General features: G+C 35.8%; 1 long non-coding RNA gene across 1 annotated transcript in view; it reads left to right on the forward strand.

Moving 5' to 3' along the window:
* LOC103598663 overlaps positions 1-5111 on the forward strand; it is a 98047-nt gene extending 92936 nt beyond the window's left edge. The window contains exon 8 of the long non-coding RNA XR_551216.1: positions 4884-5111. This is a non-coding gene — a long non-coding RNA (uncharacterized LOC103598663). The remainder of the gene's footprint in view (positions 1-4883) is intronic.
* The last annotated feature ends 16315 nt before the right edge of the window (positions 5112-21426 follow it).

The following is a 21426-nucleotide window of genomic DNA, read 5'->3' on the forward strand; positions in this document are numbered from 1 at the left end:
AAGGAGCTTTATCTGAAATCATAGAGACCTTCTTCTATTCTTTGTTTACCAATGGGCTAGTATATTTATTGTTGAAATGTTTGAAATTGCATTTTTAAGATTTTGACCATACTTGGAAGACACCAAACAATTAAAACACACTTTTATAAAAATATAGATGCAGTGAAGTAAGAAAAGATTGATTAGATAGTAAGAGATGAAAACCTACCCCATACCGCCAGCTGCCAAAAAAAGAAAAAGAAATGAGAGCCTAGAAAAACGGATGGAGAAAATTTAATCTCAGGCACAGGAATTTTGATTTCTTTAAATAAGAAAACTAGTGTCATAAGCAGGGAATTAAATATGGTGAAAAATCAAGAGGGTTTTTTTTTTTTTTCTTTTCTGGTACTTAGATATAAAATAGACAATAATTGGAAGAAACTGGATAAGTAGGACAAGTTAAGAGGCCGTTGCAATAATCCAGATGTTGTTCATTTATCAAAAGTAATTTTTAAGTATCCACAGTATGAATGAAACTTTATTAGATACAAATTAATGCTTACTTGAACTAGGGCAGTGACTACAGAAATGGAAACTATCCTATTGAATATTAATAGAATGATTAAAGCAGCTCAGGGCCCATTTTTTCTTCAGGATTTTATGCCTACATTTACCAGACTTTACATATTTGAAACTGATCCACAGTTTTGGGATGCTTTTCTAAAATAAATTGCATCAGGGACCATGACAAGAATTTATCTAAGAGTTGCCAATCAACTGCTTGTCAGTCTGTATGTACCAAGGTGACATAATTTCTGAGTTAAACAGCACCAAGGACTAAAGATGAGGGCAGGGGAGAGACGGTGGAGAGCAGCACAACCCCTTCAGGTTTTATCAAAGGCTCTATTTCTGTCAGTCACAGGAGAATTGAAATACATTCCAGTCCTGCAAGAATGCTTTTAGTGAGTTGTGAGCATGTTCATTAAAAGAAATAAATAAAACCAAATGGCTGCCATTATTGATCATTTCTGTCCTTGTGGCTTTAGACTGGAAGTGGTTTATAAGGATCCCAAAAGCTACTTCCAATTTTTTTCTTTTTCTTAATTTGATCTGCCATACCTGATTCTAGCCATATCTGATCTGATCTACCAGGCCATTGGGACTGATTGTCAATGAATAAAGGGACTGCATTTGAAAGCCTTTTTAAATCCATCTGTATAATTTGGAATTTATACTAAAGTAAATAAAAAGACGGAACACCTAAATTGTTAGGAAACTCAATTTGAGTTCTGGCTCTGACTTTGGCTTAAAGCATGAACTGCATTTGAAAGCCTTTTTAAATCCATCTGTATAATTTGGAATTTATACTAAAGTAAATAAAAAGACAGAACACCTAAATTGTTAGGAAACTCAATTTGAGTTCTGGCTCTGACTTTGGCTTAAAGCATGAATCAGTGTGAAACCTAAAAATGTGGTTGAGAAATGAAATCTCTCAGTCATTGTCCTAGTTTTCAACCTAATGTTCACCACTTGAAATTTTTAAAGTAATTAATATTAATTAATTGATATTAATTACAATAACATGCTACTTTGGTATTTCATAAGGCTGTTAAATGAAATAAATGAATTTTCTTTTATGTATGTCCTTTTTGGGAGGATACAGTTTAAACACAATCAATGAACATATTGGTCTATTGTAAACACTTGAGTAATATAAAGGTATCTCAATCTATACTTTAATATAGATTTTGCATTCGGCAAACACTTGTTGATACATCTGCTGTGAAAGTGCAGTACAAGGGACTGCGCACATGAGGGTGGACAGAGTTCCCCATTTTTGAGGAGTTGCTAGTTTAGTTAAGAGAGAAAATTAAACTGGTACCTGCAGAAAAATATAAAAGGTACTACCATAGAAATGAGCACCTAGGAGAATACCTATCCAGAGTGAGCATTTTGCATCATAATGCTTATTTTTTTCCAATACATTTAAAATTCTGACACAAATTTTTGAAGTTTCCTATGAAAAACTACAACATAAACATGTGGTTTCTATAAATTGTTCAATATCTTCACAATATGTAAAGGGCCTGAGGGGATCTATAGTAAGTGCTGGTTTTCTTTCCATAAATTCATCAAATGTTTTCTGTTTTCCATATTTTGACATTTCTATGAAATCTTTTTAGATGCACCACATTTTATATTTTGAGGGTGTCTTTCTGAGTCAAAATTCTTATGTTTTTCCCCTTTTTTTTTCTTTCCCCATTTTACCCTAAATAAGTAAGTTTAGAAGCAGTTCTTTTCTTGCCTGATAGATATGATTTATCTGCTTTTGGAAGGAAAAAAGAGAAACACTGAGAAACCTGTGGTGCATTTTCTGCTTCAGTAAATGGGTCACACTTTGTCGAATTCTGAATATATTAAGCCTTTGTGGAGTTCTGTTTTTCTCAGATACTAGGTTTCTGCACTGGATATCAAAGGGTAATTTATTTTGTTATAAATAGGCTTTTACTCAGTTTTTTTTTCTTTACCTCAAATCATGAATACTTCGAAAAAGATAACTGAGAGATAAATTAGAATGTTTCAAGAAGGAAAATATTGGTTTTCATTTATATCTGTGCAATTGCACACTGCCCTTCATGTATCATTGAGACCTGAGATCTGTAAGATACCTGCTTTGTTAATTTTCTTGTGGCAGTGATGAATTTGAGGTGATCCATCCCTGAGAAAAATGTGCAAATGGCCCTGTCAGAAAGTGGCTTCTACCAGCAAGGAGATCAAAAATTACCATCTTCATAGGATTGAATATAAAGCATAGGCACCAACAAAACTACATATAAACAGAGGTAGAAAGATGTGTACTGAAGAATATGCCATTCTTAACTAATTACCTAAAAGTTTTTAATTCAGTCAGAACTTGTACTTATTGAACTCTAAATTATTGTTCAAAATTATTAATGTTCTAACCTTATACATTAGAATTAACTAATGCCATTCTATTAAATTTTTCAACTAAAATGATAAAATGTGATATGTGCAGATTCTAATTCAAAAAGTATTTTTGTTCTAGTAAAGCACCTAGCACAGTGTCTGGAAAATAAGAGCTCATTGAATGTTTTCTTCCTCTTTTTCTCCATGACATTTATTAGGACAAATTATTTTGAGTTGGCTCAATCCTCATACTAGAACTATCCTAAGTGCCACATATCACTTTCTTCTAAAGACCATTCAGTATTAAAATAATATTTGGGCATATTAAAATTTATCTTAACTCACAAATTTCTGTTGGCCATACTCACATTATTTAGTGACAGTCCTTTCACATTGTCATTTCTATCTTTTTAAACAACAGCGGCAGCATTGTTAAATGAAGGAGTAAATGAGTAAGTGGATGATAATACCTTCATCTGGGCAACTTATACCTTCTTCTCTGTTTACATCTATTCCTGTGTCTCTTTCAAAACCTGTATGAGTATTTACATCTCAAGAGAGTTTCACAGTCTTTGAACCAGTTATCAGTCGGGTGCTCTTGCTGATTAATTTATGGCTTTCTTCTCTCCTCTAGTTTCAGTCAAATGACCGTTCCTGAGGAAAAACCACTTGAGACAAGCAGAATTCAGACTCACATTCTGGCAATTTGTGCTTTCCTATTAATTACCCTCCCAGATTCAAGTCTTCACTGCCCCACCCTTAAGACGTTGAAAAAAATAAATAAATTACTAACTTACCTCCCTGCTTCCAGTCCCCTTTCATCTGGTTGCCCTACTGACTGAAAGCCTTAAAAGAATTTCAGTTTTTTGTTGCATCCAGCTTAAAAATTTAAATATCTTATTTCTATCAAATCAGAATTCCTAAGTTGACATTCAAGACCCAATACTAACTCGTCTTTATAATGACAAGTATAATTACTTTGTCATGACGATAGCCCTTTACACAAACAAACTCGCAAACACAAATATTCAAAATTTAGAGACTTAGCCACTATTTCTTTGAAAATATTTTCTGACCCTTCCCCCTTCCCCCTGAAGTAAGTTAGGTCTCCTCCCCCAGGTACCTCCAGCAAGCCCATCAGATCATGTAATGCATTGTACTGTCATTTTTTGCTTATTTGTGTGTGTCCCCCATTAGGATGTAAGTTTCTTTAGGGCAGAAACATGTCCTATTTGTCTTTATAGCTCTAAGGAACTTAGCATTGTATTAGCATGTAGGAAATGCTAATAAAATGATTGTTCAATGAATGATATTTCCTGAATTAGGCAGTGTGTTTCTGATGTGAAAAACTTACTGATGTATCTCTTCTAGGTAAAATGCTGCCTTTCCTTGTTCTCTTTCTTTATCTTCATCCCACTTCCAAAATTTGAATCAAATTTAACTTCCTTGGAAATGGTCAGATGTTCATCAAAGAAAGAAAGAGATATAACTTGGAATCCCAATCAGAGACTCAAAACAATTTGTTTCCAAAGTAATCCTGGCTCTCACAAAGGAGTCCAGAAAGCCACGGAATCAAAAAAGACAAATGGGCAGTGTGAGCAGAATCCTGACATAAGGGTTCACTATTCAACTCAGCCCTAGAAATATGCACCAAACTCCAGGGTGTCATCTTTGGGGCAGTTTACATTTCCCGTACTTACAGCCCAAACACCTCCCCTTGGTGATAGAGTAAAATCTATTCCCTGCTCACCACTCTTGCCACTATCTGCTGGCCACTGTCTTCTCTAACGCAATGTATGAGGATCTCTAAGAAACACTGGTAGCTATTCTACACTTTCTCATTTCAGGCATTATTTCAGAGTTTACTCTGCTCTGTAAGCATATAACACACTGTTGCCATAACATAACCCTTTACTGCATGTGCAAAATTTCCCACGAAGCTTTTCTCAACCCATGTGCATCTGGTTTGGTTTCAGGTACTTTTCTGCAAAGACAATTCTGTTCAACATGGAAGACGTTGGAACCTCCAGTGGTTGGAACAGGGGGCCTTCACCAAAAAGCAGTCAGTCGTCTATGTTTTTGTTCCACCTACAAGTGTTCATTGGCTCACTCCTGCAGTCAACTTTGATCCAACTATGTTCTTCAGTCACCAGACCCTATCACATATCTGTAAAATTTGAAAATAAACAAGTATTTAAAATATGTACATGTCTACATTTCTTTCTGCTAGTCTGATTTCTTATCAGCTCAGTATAATGCTTAACAAGTAATTCAAGAGGCAGAAATAAGAAAGTAAAAATAATTGAACTTTTCACTCATCATGTTATTTTATAGACTATTATATCAGTACGTAGTTTTGCTATCCCCTTGAGTTGATAGGAGTTAATTTAAAAATTTCCCACCAAGCATTTTAAAACGTGTATTGACCTGCAAACCTGTAAATGGTTGAAATACTACTTGAAAGAAACCATCAACTCAGGTGTAGGAATATAGAACAACTATAAGATTATATCTGACAAAGCAAGATCTGTAAAAATGTATTCCCATTGACAGTAAGTAAAAATAATGTGAACTCTTACAGAGAAATTTGAAATTTATCAGTTAAGGTTTTTCAGAGAAGTAAATTTTCATTATTCACTTTATCTTTATTTTCAAGCACATTCATCTTTATTTGTAGATTAGATGCTCCAAACTTAAAAATTTCTGCTTTATAACACCCTAGGTTTTTAGTAGTATTATTGATCAGTCAGATCTGGAACATATAAACCTCTTTAAAACAAATGTAAACCTAATAATGCCCTAGTACCCATTTGCCCAAGAGGCTTAGTAAATTCCCTGCAGTGACTTCCAGGATTTGATTTTTTTTTAAAGGTGTTTTTTTCCCACAAAGGCCATTTCTGCCAAAGACATGCCTCCATTAAATAAATGCCGAATTGTGTATTACTCTTGATGAGTGAGACTGGAGTCTTGTTTTCCTTCTCTTTGCCACAAGATGAGAAATTAAAGAATGCGATATTTAGTCTTTAGTTATATGCAGTAATATGGGCGTAAGAAGAAATGCCAAATTAAGGATGCAAAACTGACTGAAAATACTGTATTGCTTAAAAAATGTTTGGGACATGGTTCCTTCTCTATTTGAAAAGAGTGAGGGCCACCCCATTATGATTACAAGTGCATATTGGTTTGGTTCTATGATGAGAGATTTGAGCCTTTGTTGTCTTTGGACAGTCAAGTGAGAAAAGTTTGAATTAAAACAAATAAAAGAAAAATCACACATGCCCTATTGAAGAGCAGCAAATAAATGTCAGTTTCTCTGTAACTGTGGCTACAAGCAGGACAGTATGGACAATACTGTTTCTAAAATGTCAAGAACATTTAAGTTATGGTGTTGATTAGAACACTTCAGAATTAGTAGCTAAGGTATTTTCCCCACCTTCATTGTTTTTACAAATCAGACTTGACTGCCTGTACTGATTAGACAGAATAAGAGAAAATCTATAGCAAAACTGAAAAGTTTATACACCTTTTTACATGTTAGTCCTTGAGATCATGAAATGTTATATTACATTTGCCAGTTTTCATAAGTCCATGGTATAGTTTTCAAAAGAACCTGGAATAATTAAAATTAAGCAAAAATCCCAGGTGGTTTATACCAGAAGCCAAATGAGAATGACAATACATACAGTATGCATACAATATGTGCTACAAAGAATTTGGAGGGGACAGCAATCTCTGCTGAATGGGTAAACCCAAAAAGATTCTCAGAGAAGGTGGAGCTTAGACAAGTAGAGAGCAAAACAGCATTTTCAGACATGCACAGTTTGTCTAAATGAACGGAAGTGGACCCATATTGTTTGTTGGGTAGTAAACAAAGTAATGAGTGAAGTAATTGGTATGGCGCACAGGATTCATTTATGATAGTGAGAGAAGATAGGGTTGAAGAGGTGTAGGAGTCAACGTGGGCGGTTTCTTGGAGCTATGGAGTTTGAGCAGCAGGAAGACATTTATTCAATGTAAATTCATGCCTGTGTCTTGAAAGATGTTGCAGTGGGCACTAAACAGACATCTCTCAAAAAGATATTTGAGCTTTGAGGAAGGGGAAATGAAATAAATTTGACTTGGAAGTACAGAACAGATTATAATAAAGATGTGCCAGTTTAAGGCCCAGGCAAAAAAGGGCTACACACGTGACAGTGGATGTGAACTGAAGGAGATGCATGTGAGAGACTTGTGAAGGATGAGGAAATTGACTGAATGGCTAATAATGTGGGAAGAGAAACAGAAAGTTCAGCATATAGAATGATTGGCTGTGGGGAAGGATTATGCTTTAGGATTTAAAGAATGTGCAATGTAGTTCTGACGCTAATGGCCCAACTTAGGTCAGACGTCACAAGTTAAGGGCACAGAACCCACAATATTTCCCTAATCTCAGACTCCAGTTACAAGATCTGGGGTTCCCAGGCCACCCACACTTGGGACCAACTGGCTACAAACTTAGAGGTTCCCGCTAACCTCTCATGTTTGACAATTTGCTAGAACTCACAGAATTCAGGAAAGTGCTATACTTATATTATAGTTTTGATATAAAGGATAAAAATCAGGACGAACCAAATGAAAAAATGCATAGGACAAGATCTGGGAGGCTCCCAAACATGAAGTGTCTATGTTCTCAGGATGTATCATCCTCTTAGTACATCAATGTATATCACTAACCAGAAAACTGAACTGAGCTTCATTATAAAGCATTTTTATTGGAGTTTCACCATATAGGCATGATTTACTGAATCATTAGCTACAAAGTTGAACTCAGTCTCCAGCCCCCATCTCCTCCCCAGACATCAGGCCCCAACCCTCTAATCATAGGATAGGTCTTTCTGGAGTGGTCAGACCCCATCCTCACTCATCTCATCAGCATAAACTATCTAGGGGCTCTCCATGAGTTATCCTATTAGCATAAACTCAGGTCTGGTCCACTGGGGCCACCATAAATAACAAACATTCCTATCACTTGGGAAATCCAAGGATTAGAGGTTCCATCCCAAGGACCAGAGACAAAGGCCAGCCAAATTCTTTATTACACTGCAGAATAAATTTGAGGTAACTCTAGGCCATTCAGGTGGAAACTCCAGCAGGCAGTTGAAACTCCAAAACCAGCTGAAGAGCAATAGAAAGGACAAGAGATGTGGCTTTGGCCACAAAGTGAAAACTCACATGGTATAATTCATAGCTACTCAGCAAGGGCTGCAGTTGGAGGCAGTCTTTGACAAGAAGTTATGCATAGGAAAAGCCACTCAAACATATACAGCATACTTTTCTAAATTAATTAACTCGTAGTCTGATACAAACATTAGCTTTATTAGAAATAACTTTTTGCATCTTCTTTCTTAGGCAGGTGTCTGAAATATATGTCCTTTACGAGCAGATAATACAATCCCTAAAGAAAGTGTGATCTAAAAAATAATGTAAACCCAAAGTTGATATAGCAGTGACTTAAATACTTTATTCTTGTTAGACAAATGCAGAAGCGATAAGGTCATCATTACTAATGCACCCTGTATTTTCTGCATTTATTCAGGTGTAAACTTAGCTATAATTACTCTGTTTTTACATGTTCTCATTTCAATTCATTATCACAGATTACTGCAGTTGTCAGCTAAGAAACAGTAGAAGACCAAACAACCCACCCTCTGTACCTGCAACAACACCAACATGTATCTGTCTTTGAAGATGATTTTATGCAAATTAAAAGCACCTTTTTTCTTGTTTTTCAACAGTGGCACAATTGAAAACTAGGTAAAAGATTTTTTTTCTATTTAGGCTGTTTACTGTTTAACTTTTAAATGATCAGAGATGGATTCCAGAAAAAAATTCACCTTCCTCTAAAGTGTAATATATAAAAGCAGAAAAGGGGTATATTATATTACTAACTATAATACACTATATTTGAATTTTTCTCCTCTATACTTCTATAATAGATATTACACATATGGCAAATAGTATAGATAAATATTTTTATTTCAAATTAATAAATACAATATAATTATACCACTTTGTTTACAAAACCAAACTTAAGGGCATACAAAATATTCATAGCTTCATGGTTAGAAGGAATGAGAAAGTGGCTTAAGAAATAAACAATTTCATGTGGTCCTGGTAATGCCAAGGTCACAGGTTCAGATCCCCTTACCAGCCAGCCACCAGAAAAAATCTTTTTAAATTAAGAAAAAAACAGTTTCTATACCATATTAGTGCTTAGTTCTAATCACAATGATGAAAACTTCATTGGCATTATCTAATGTGTCAATTTGAATCCAGTGAGAAGAAGATTCCAAGACAGAATTAGATGTGCAAGTGATTTACTAGGAAAAATGCCTACAGAGGATAAAGGGAAGGAGCAGGAGCAGGAAAACCCTTTAGTTTTATTAGTAGTAGTATTTATTTATTTTTTTGTAACATAGTTGATTGTACATACCCGTGGGGTACAGAGTTGCATAGTAATGGCCTTTAGTTTCTGATGCAAGATTGACATCTGTGAAAGGAGAGAAGAAAAGAAAACTTGGGCAGAGAAATCAGTACGGTCTCGAAACAAAGACTGAGTGCTGTGTCAGATGGGACTTGCTTGGCTCTAGTAGTTCTGTTGTGCTTAGTTATGGGCAAGGGACAGCCCAGGAAGAGCACCAGTTTTAGTGTTTCCCTAAAATGTGGCAACTGGAGGCTATTTTCCAACTATTCTTGCAGCAGGTTTACCTGAAGGGATATCCGAGTTGTACACTTCCATGGCCACCACAGTCCACCCCTTATATGTCTCACAGAGTCTCTCCTCCACACATTTTCAGGAAGTAGTCCCTCATTCCTGTGGGCCCCTCTTCCTGAGAGAAATTTTAAGAGGAAGGTTAGGAGGAAAAATTACATCCCTGTCTCTGCAGATAGTCTCAGAGGTCCTGCTGGTTTGCCTGGCGATGTGACCCAAACACTGATTCCTGATCGGTCTGAGCCCTACATAATCATACCTTGCTCAAACTAGGATTGCTGCACATGTCCATTTACCATTAAAGTTGAACAAGGGAATACCACAAAGCTGGTATTCCACACGTATTCTTCTCTGCCCCCTCATGCTAAAAGAAGCCTTACTTCATTCTGGAGATTAAGTTTAAGTACTCCTGCCAAGATGATGGCTCCTTTTGTCACCTGCTGGTTTCTGGACACAAAAAGTCTGAAATGCCCAGGTGGCAGCTGTAGCTTGTACTTTAATGGGACTTCTGCTGTTTCCCTTGGCACAATTTTGTCCCCTTTATAGACTAGGACTTCTAATGGGAAGCACAAAGTCCCCACATGGGTCACTAGGAGTAATGGTAGATGGTTAGTGGTGCCACTCTTTCTCTACTCCTTGGTTCTGGAACCCATATAGTCTTCCTATTTAGACCTCTGACTTAGTGTATAAATTATGTCCTGAAGTATGGCAACACACCCATGCACAGTATTGCTATCAAGGTGTCACTCCAGCTGTACCACTAGAAGTCCACTCCTGCATTCTGTGACACCAGCTGCCTCTGGATGCAGTGACATGTGATTCAATCAGTGGCCCACTTTTGTACCACATTTGTAATAAAGTAATTCTCTTTAATAGATGCCATGTTATGATTTTCATGCCTATGGATCAGACTTTTTGTAAGCCTCTAGATAGTGGCACTGACTAAAGCTCTGTGGGAAGAAAAATCAAAGCCATAGTATTACTCATAGTTATCTATCCTTGTGATTGTAAACTCCTGGCCCATCTAGAATGGAATAACATCAATGTATTCGAATTGTCAGCAATTGTTCTCTTGGTGTTTATTGCTGGAAGGTTGAACATTCAGAGGTGTCAGTATCTGGGTCAGCCTTAAGTGGCAATACATGCCATAGGGCCAATGTGTAGCCCCCATCTCTGCCACTGTGGCCATTCTATTCATATGCCCATCATACCAATTCTGGAGTGACCAATGATAGAGGCTGCTAAAGTCATTGGACAAATCATTTTTTCTGCTTAGTAACTCAGTACCTCTGCGGTAGTGAATGGTTCCTTGTTGGCATTGAATATGACACAAAAATCTGCAAATATTGTGTCCCCTCCCATATGTCTTTCCACAAATTTCTATCCCTGTCCTCCATGTCTTTGGTACTCCAATCCTTTTATTTTCCAATCCCAGGCCAATGGCCTGGTAGTGAATGGTTCCTTGTTGGCATTGAATATGACACAAAAATCTGCAAATATTGTGTCCCCTCCCATATGTCTTTCCACAAATTTCTACCCCTGTCCTCCATGTCTTTGGTACTCCAATCCTTTTATTTTCCAATCCCAGGCCAATGGCCTCTGCTCAGAAATTTGTATATGCTTTCACTTCAGGCCACTCTTCCTTCCTTTCCCATAAAGTAGATAACCAGATGCATTGCTTGAAGCTCCACCAACTGGGAGAATTTTCCTCTTCACTATATTTCAAAACCAGCTCTGAATGTGACTACTTTCCATAAATAGACTCAGCCTTTTTTTCCTTCTTCATCTGTTCGTAGGGGACCCCTTTCTATCAGGCTGTAAGTGCTAGCAGGGGGAGGGGCACTGGTGCAATTGCAGTGGGTGACATGGTCTCGGCTACCTGATTATTTGTCATACTCATGCCTTCTGGTCCTGCTCAGGCTCAATCCACAACGTACCGTTTCCATCTTACAATTAATTGAGTGCTGATGGTCCCATTCAATTTTAAGATTTGGTGGGTCCAACGGAATTTAGTTAATAAAGGGCAGTTCTGAATACATGGTCACTTGTCCCTCCATGGACAACAGTCTGTCTTTACCAGGACTCGGTAACACAGCAGGAACTGATTCTCAGAAGGCATATAATCCTCTGCTGCAGATGGCATAGCCTTGCTCCAGAACTCCAGGGACCTGTGTGGTAATTTTCCCACTAGGACTAATAAACTCCATACTGCACCATTACTTACCACTGATCTCCGACGCCACAGGATCTGCTGCAAGGTCTGTGGGAATCTTTACAGTCTATACTTGCTACATTTTTATAGCTTCCTTCCTCCTGGAACCCACATCTCTTTAGTCATGGATTTCATATCCAAAAAATTTTTCATGTCCAGGAACTGAGCAAGGGATCATAACTTTTTAGATACCGTATTAAGTACATAAGATATAAATACAAAAAAAAATCGCAAAATAATCACTAATAATAACAAATTTAAATGCCCCTTGAGTCTTTTTGCTTAAAGAGTTACTGATAAGTTAAATGAGAAATTTTAAAAAATGATTACCAAAGTAGGTGAGAAGGAATGAGTCAAAGGGGCACAAGTGGAAGCAAGCTTCTCAACGTATACATTTCTACAGTTGCACCTTTGGAATCATGTAACAGTGCTGTGTATTTTAAAAATATAAAGACTTTTTTCTTAATTGAGAATTATTCTAGCAAATGAAGAACTGCACATGGAGTTTTTGAGGGAATAGCCGACAGCAATGGAATGATTATCGTGTAGCAAGCATTATTCTAAGTGATCCATAACTATTATATTTATGATCCTAACAACCCTTGCACGTGTGACCTCATATTGGAGAGGCTGGAGGTCTTAATGCAAAATGACTCACTTTCATTAAAATTTAGATTTTTTTTTTATTCTAAACTTCTACAAAACTTAGCTCATTCACCCTTCAGCATAATAAAATATGGCCAAGTTCCTCAAGGACAGGGAAAATGTTTTGTTCAGTGTGCTGCAGAGGAATACAGCATAAAACAAAACAGATAAAAACCTCTGCTTCATGGAGCTTACAATCTAGTAAGAGAAACCAACAGTAAACAAAGAAACAGATGAACAAATTAATAAGGGTTTCCAGAAAGAGCAACACATGTGAAAAGGATCAGGATCAGTTATATAGACACTACCAGATGCTCACTAAAAAAGCTCCAACTCAAAAGTCTTATCTATATTAAGACCAGTTATTGTCTAACATAAAAATGTAATGTGAAAATTAAAGTAGTTTCAAAATTCCTTAAAGACCATTCTTCTCCCTGAAAATTAGTCATGTTATGCACGTGGCCTAAAGAGTGTTCCATTTATAGTGGTAGAATGAATGCTAGAACTTTTGCATAACTAGAAGATCACAAAGTAAAGAGAGCCATTTCCCAAAGACAGAGCCCCTAGTGCACAACTGGGTTCAAAATTGTGACACAGAAATGAGAGTCAACATTTGTTGATTGACTCAGGGGCATCCAGAAAGATTTGCCTTAAAAAGTGCTGCCATTGCTGAAGAAAGAAACAAAAAGAACTTATTATTGTGACTTTCTGCTTAGGTTCAAATTTCTTCCTAATTTAAAAAATTCATCTGTATCAATGTGGAGAACAATCATCTATGAAACTTCATGAGAATAATGGGAAGAATAAGGAAATACATGACAAATTTATCTAAAATAGTGCTAATTTTCTTGGAAATGATAGAAATTTGGGGGGAAAATAGAATGTATTACATTTAAAAAAAATAATTCTATATGGTATTCTTGAAAATCCAAAGGCTTAATGAAATTGTCTAAGTATTTCAAGGGAATAGTGGAAATTAATGATTACCTAGTGTCTAGACATAGGCAAATATTTCTTCACTCAAATTCAGTTTTATTTGTGCTTTTATAGTTCTATATGGTATTCTTGAAAATCCAAAGGCTTAATGAAATTGTCTAAGTATTTCAAGGGAATAGTGGAAATTAATGATTACTTAGTGTCTAGACATAGGCAAATATTTCTTCACTCAAATTCAGTTTTATTTGTGCTTTTATAGGTTATTAGCATTCATTTGAACACAGTTTTTTGTTAAATTACTTTACTTAATGAGGTGTGCTATGAACATGATATTGTTGACACTAGATACTCAAAATAGATAAAAAACCAGAGTCTTCAGTTAATAAGCTTTCAGAACAAAATAAATTAACATTCTTCTTAATTTGTATTTTTAATATTTAATTCTAATCACATACTCTGGCTGCCTAACATGTCAAAATAAATGTGACTTGTAAGATATTAGAATGTTATAAAGCACTGCTGCAACAAAATAATCACAGGTAATTAGTTTAATAATAACTAGTATTTCAGAAAGAATATAGTCAAAATAAAATGATAACTGGAACAATGAGACAGATAATCTGGATCAAAGCATAGCCATCCTTCAAAACCCATACCCAGAATACACGAAGACAGCCACACTGATCATTGAAAAGGCTAAAATAAATGGATTTTTCATGCATCAGTCTTTAAATTCTAGGTGTACAGACCTGTAGAGAGAGAGCAATTTAAAATGTGATGTGGAACCACTTTAATGCTTCTAAATGTAAGGTAAATCTAACAATTTCATGTATCTAACTAGATTGGTTGTGTTTTTTAATGTACTTTTAAATCCCAACTGGATTCAATTATTTCTGGTCAAAATGCTTAATTGTTTTGCATCTGTATCTACATTCTCATTTCTCTTGTTCTGAAATTGGCCTCAACTAGCACTTAGCTTTGGTTGTGATCTCATTCCAATTTTCTGGGTACATAAAAGAGAAACAAACAGCTACTCAACAGAATATGTTAGTCTTCCTAGCATTAATGGTTCTAGCAGGTTCAGATATAGTCTTATGAAAGAGATTTTTCTTGAATATTTTTAGATTTTCTCCACTTAAGTTGGGAAGTCAGAGAGGAATGCTCAACTGGAGACTGCAAGGAGTTGGGTCTATTCTATGCCTTGTGTTAACTGGCTAAGTGGACTTTGCAATACATTTGACTCCTTTGAGTCTTAGTCTTCTCATTAATAAGCCTCTCAACTGGGTTGCTAGGATAGAGCAAAAGGAAATAAGGTAACAGGCAACAGTCTACATGTTCAACATATGTAAATTTATCTTTCATATTTGGCCTTGGCAAATGCCAAGGATCTATTATAATAATCAATCAAGTTAACTAAATCACTCAATCAGTTACAAATATTATTAAAATAGTTTATGCTATGGATGGTTTAGAAAGCAACATTTTATACATATTCTTTCATCTTGCAATAAAATTTTGTTACAACATTCTTACTATAAGATCATCCCATTTCATTTTTCCAGCTAAACACTTCCCAATAATTCTTTCCTCAGTCCCACACAAATGACCATTGAGTTCAACCTGAACTACAATAATAACATTATAGTTTTAGTTATACATAGTATGTCCTAATTTTCCAGAATGACATTCAAATAGGGGAGGCTTTAGTGTATTTTAAAATAAACAATAAGCTTGGTCACACTCTTAGTCATAAATTTTTTACACCTAAAGTCCCACCCTCACTCTACCCATTGATACTCAATGATGCTTTTGCTGCTGGTTCAGGGGACACAGGACCATAAACATTTGTCTATAGTCAGTTCCTTTCAGAAAGGAAACACCATTTTGAGACAGAACTATAATCCATCCAACTCAGGATTTTGCCTCTTAACAGAAATAAAAAGTGACATTTTGAGGAAAAAATGATTGTTATCCTTTATAATATACCTGGAACAACCCTAATGTCCTTTTCATAGACATTTATGGGTTGGTCAACTTTGAATTTATCCAGCTGACATTACACAGGTTTGTAAAGATAGAACAACAAAGCTGAATGGATTTGGGCCATACCTCTCTGGTAGGTAATGCATATAGGATATTTTCAATCAATAACATCTAGGAATTCAGTGATTCCCAAAGAAAAAAAAGAGAGTATCTGACTTTGGGATGGGAGTGGACAGAGTATGAAAAAGAAATGACATTACTGCTTATTTCTTCATCTTTTGTTTAGTTCTAATTTTTCATATTTTTACTTATTCACTTTTATTTTTCATTTTTATTTATTTTTTTATTGAAATGTATTGATTATACATACTTGTAAGATACAGAGTTGACTATCAATACACTTATACAATATGTGATGAGCAAGTCAGGGCATATTCATCATTACTAAACTTAATCATCACATTTCAAAATTCTGAACAATATCCACCCACAACAACTCAAATACTATGAGCAAAGAAAAACAAAAAAGATTCAACAGAGTCTTTGCTAGCTAAAGTTCACCAAATAATAACATTTATTGAATGCTTACTATGAACCACACTCTATTTTAAAGAATTATCTGCAATAACTAATTTAATCTTGATATTAAACATATAAAACAAACTATTATTACTGTTAGTCCCATTTTGAAGATAAGAAAACTGAGGTTCCTCAAGGTTAACTTGCTCAAATTTACAGAGGTCTCATGTCACAGGACTAAGAGCCAAACTTAGGTCAAGGTGCCTCTGGAGCCTGAACTTTTAACATGGATGAAAAATCCCTAATTCACAATTTTAAAACAAAACAAAGCAAAAATTTCACTGTGCTCCATGAAGACAAAAGAATTTATTGCTCATGATGATGTTTCTACTTAAAAGAAAAATGTTAGTGTTCTGAGTGGACCACATCTCATGATTTCCTTTAACTGGATGTAGCCCAGAATGTCGTTAATGCAGAAGATTATTTAAGTCCTATCCATGAAGACAAAAGAATTTATTGCTCATGATGATGTTTCTACTTAAAAGAAAAATGTTAGTGTTCTGAGTGGACCACATCTCACCATTTCCTTTAACTGGATGTAGCCCAGAATGTCGTTAATGCAGAAGATTATTTAAGTCCTATCCTAAAAGACTGAACAGGAAGGCACTGAAAAGATAAAACTATTATCATTCCACAGACCAAACCATTAAATTTAATAAGAGGAAATGAAGGTAAAATTCCTTTATATTGTAGTGATTTGAGATTTTCACATTGGAAAATGTTTGGAAGTATTGATATCCCTAGCAAGGAATTTGGAAAAACTAGCAGATTATAAATCCATTCTGATAATAATTATGGCAGGTGAATTAACAGCTGAGTGAGCCTGATTATTTACATTATTGTCAGAATCAATAGTGATGTCTGTCTACTTCTCACCCGCCATACCCACGATCTTGGGATATTACAGGAAAGGGAAGCCACAAAGTGTTTAGTAGGCAAACACAGCAAACTGGTTTTAAATCCTGATTTACTACTTAATATGTGACTGTGGGCAAGTCATCATTTGGGAACCTCAGTTTCTCATGTTTAAAATAGGGTTCAAAATGTGGTACTATTGAAGAACTGAATGAAATAATGTCTGAAAGTGTCAAGCATCATTTCTGGGCTAAAATCCTTCTGATTTGAATCAAAATAAATTCTTTATTATTTTTGGTCAAAATGATGAATTAGCTATGAGATTGGCCAGTTAATCTAGGAAACAGAGAGATGGCCAAAAATATGATCTTAGAGTAAAATAAAAGCCCAACTATTGCTGTTGTTTGCTTGCATGTTACCTTTTTGTTGCTTCTAACAGAATACCTGGAACTGGGTAATTGATAAAGAAAAAAATTTTCTTAATGTTTTGGAGGCTGAAAATTCATGATTCAGGGGATACATCTGGTGAGGGGCTTCTTGGTGGGGACTCTCTACAGAGTCCCATTGCAATACAGAGTATCACATGGTGTGGGATGAGCAAGAACAAGCTAACATGTTTCCTCTCCTTATAAACCCTCTAGTGACACTTCCATGATAACTTATTCATCCAGTAACACATTAATTCATGAGTGGATTAATCCATTCACAAGGGCATAGTCCTCACAATTCAATCACCTCTTAAAGGACTCACTTTTCAAACACCATATTGGGGATTAAGGACCAACATGAATTTGGGGGAATATTTACACCACAGCAGTTTGTTTGCAAGTTGGAGGGAAGAGTTTATACTGCAAACCCTCTGGAATGCCAAACATCTTCTGGTAGCAATTGCTTGGTACACACAGTAATAGAGTATGTTATTTGGTAGAGTTGATACTGGTCAGAATCAACATACATCTTTATTTATAGTTATGAACACTAAAAAAATAATGAGGGTTTCTTATGGCTAAAAAAAAAAAAAAAGTGAGATTATAGTAACTGCACAAAGGTAATATAGTAAGAAGTAGGTGTAAGTAAAGCAGGAAGAGCGAGATTATAGTAACTGCACAAAGGTAATATAGTAAGAAGTAGGTGTAAGTAAAGCAGGAAGAAATATGGACAAGCCAGAAATGCCTCACTCCTAATTACTCATCTAAGCATTGCAATAATTAGTATGTGATTTTACACAACTAATGTTCTCTCTCTGAGCTGCAGGAGACATCTATATAATGAAGGTAACAGACTCACTAGGTTGATTCCCAAGGTCTTAAGCATTCTAAAGTTTTGACAGAAATCTTCAGTAAAATCAAATGTTGCTAAACATAGACATTCATTCATCTAAGTATTCAGGATGTATTTATTGAGCAACTATTAAGTGTCAGACACCATTTTAGGAAGAGAGGTTATCACAGAAAATATGTCAAACAAGGTTCCTGTCTTCATGACTCATATTATAGAGGAGGAAAGAGTAAAAAGAAACAATAAACAAATAGGTAAAAAGTTACATTTTAGATTGCTTTAGACTGTTTTGCCTGTGAGGAGGAGATAATGTGGTGGTACATAACTGTAATATTTAGGTCCATAAAAATGGGAAGAATAGGAAATCATGAGCATTGGAGGATGACAGGAGCATTTGACTTTGTCTGTTTGGAGGTGACTTGCTGAGCTGTCCATAGGTTTTCCTGTTCTGCAATACACAGTAATGTTGAGCGCTTTTGAATATACTCTGAAAGCTCCATAACCAGTGAGTTGGGGGATAGTAATGCATTTCAGGAAAGGTATATCTCATGACCAGTGTCAGAATCAACTCTCAACCCATTCCTTTCCCCACTCTGCCTGACATCCATTCCTTCTTTTTCATTTATCCATTCAATCCTCCATTCAAATAAGTGAATGAACTCCACTGAACACTGGACACTCATTGGAACCCAATATGTGTTAGATATTGTTCTATGCTGTACATTATTTTGGGGTGTCCTCAAGATGTTCATAAAACGATGACAGAGACAGAAAGTGCAAAGACAAGTGACTACTGGGAGGTGAAAGTCAAAATAGATCTCTGAGAGATTACTGAGGGAACACAGCAAAAGGTCCTCTTTTCCTTTCTCCATAATTGGGACTCTCCTTGGTGCTTGGCTGAGGTGCTGGTAATAGGGACACTAATAACTTGTCCTGATTATCATTAATAAACATGTATTTTTTTTAAAAAAGAGTGTGACCCCATTTGACAAGCCCCTATATCTAAGACAATTTTGAAATACTTAGGGATGTTTCCTATTCTATCTAGAAATTTGCCAACATGACAGGGGGAGAAAGACATTTCATGGACATGATACTGTGCTCTAAATAAAGTGGCTGGAGAAGGTACTAACTACGTGGCAGTCAGGTGCACCTGAGCCTGAATGCTGGTCTGCTTTACTACATGTTGATAACTTGGGCAAGGTTCTAAACCTTTCTCAATCTCATTTTCTGGTCTGTAAATTAATAGGATTTTTTAAATGATGTATATAAAGTGTTTGGCACAGTATCTGTAACAAAACAGGTGCTCAACAAATACTATGTTGATAACTTGGGCAAGGTTCTAAACCTTTCTCAATCTCATTTTCTGGTCTGTAAATTAATAGGATTTTTTTAATGATGTATATAAAGTGTTTGGCACAGTATCTGTAACAAAACAGGTGCTCAACAAATACTATTATTATTTATTGAGTAATTCTTTTGTGCCAGGCACTGTGAAAGCATTTAGAGGCATTATTTTGTTTGCCCTTCCACAACAATGCTGAGAGTTGTAATGATTTCACCCATTTTACAGTTGAAAAAACTGAGACACAGAGGTCAAATAATGATACCATACAAACAGCAATATTTAGCTGGTTGGGAAATGACTCTAAAGCCCGTATTTATTCTAACAGACTATATTCCCTTCCTAAAATCCTTCCATAAAGCTTAGACTTTATGTTCTTCTTTCAACTCAAGCCTTGTGTAACAAGATCTGTTATCTGAGCTTTCTTTGGTCAGTGCTAAACAACAAGAAATAATATGAAATTCTGAGGGTCTACAAAAAGTGCCCTCATTAGCCTAAAAGAAAAGCCAGTGAGAGAGTTTGTATAGATAGTGAGCATCCATTAAGTGCCTTCTCTCTAGCAAATTTTGAGTAAGAAATCACATAGGAAATCTTCAGGATGTTTTTTAGGTTTGTTTTTTTTTTTTCTTTTCCTTCACCTTTTGCATATGAATACAACAGGGTAGATGCTATGTATGTTATGTATCAATTTACAAACACATGTATATAAACATTGAAAACCCCTCACAATCATGTGTACACTATAGAGCTAGCTTTTTTCCCCTTACAGCTAGTCCTTAATGGTGAACTAAGATTGTATCAAAAGCAGCTGTCCATCATGCTTGAAGATCATACATCTTATCTTCCCAGTACATTTACCTTTAAACCCCAGCCATCATTCAATCAGGGAGGCAGTTGGGACCTTACCCTCTGTCTCCAGGTTGACGTCTTCCAAAACAAAAAGCCTTTCCTTTAAGTTCTGTCTGGCAGGTGTGATTGGTAATCCTACACCAGTGAGCACTCAGAACTACACGGGTCAGGGATTTTCCTAAATTGACCTCCCATATGTTAGTTGATGGTGAAGGGGAATCCTACAGGACTCATTTGTTACCATATATATGGCACATATTTGATGTGATCTGATTCTATTGCCTCTCTCCTACATGGTTGATGTGGTAAATTGTTCCTGAATGAAGAATGGTACTAAAAATGCTTTCGAAAATAGAATCAAACGTGTATACAGAACTCACTAGGCAAATGAATTCCACCACGTACCTAGACTACTCACGCATTGGATGGTGACTTCTAATAAAGGTTTACAATGCCAGGATTCACATGTTAAAACAAAAGTAACAATGCAGAGAAAAATTAAGTGTAAGGTTTCATTCTAGATATTCCCCAGACATACTTAGTTATTCCATCCCTTTGTTTTCAAACCCCCAGTCTTATCTCTGTGAGGGTATTTAGTTTTTCTTTACCTCTTCTTTTTATTTACTTTTTCTTTGCAAATGGTTCCATGTGTGTCTTCTTCCACAAGACCATGATGTTTTTCAAAAGGTGAGTGGGGACTTTCTTCACTAGACTTTGTATTCCAGTACAATACGATAGTTCTGGTGAACAATAAGCTCTAAAGAATAGGTTTATAAATGAATGGGTGGATGGAAGAATAAGTGAGTATAAAAGAGAAGTTCAAGATATAATAACACGTCTTGTCCCCAACTGCCTGATTTTGTGTAAGATCCATGTTGTTGATTGTTTTGATTTGTACTTACTGTACTTTGTTTGAAAAAGGCATCAGAGGCAACCCATTCATAAATTACTTAAAACATATTTTTCCTAAAGAGATGCAAAATGCAGTTTCCATCTAGATGTGAATACAGAGCAAGCCAGTGCCCCTTATCTTCTCCATCAGAGAAATAACATAAGGCTCCTTCTTCAGTGTTAAGACCAGTAGCC

The sequence above is a fragment of the Galeopterus variegatus genome, unplaced genomic scaffold (genome assembly GCF_000696425.1).
Source record: "Galeopterus variegatus unplaced genomic scaffold, G_variegatus-3.0.2 Scaffold2705, whole genome shotgun sequence".
Taxonomy (NCBI): domain Eukaryota; kingdom Metazoa; phylum Chordata; class Mammalia; order Dermoptera; family Cynocephalidae; genus Galeopterus; species Galeopterus variegatus.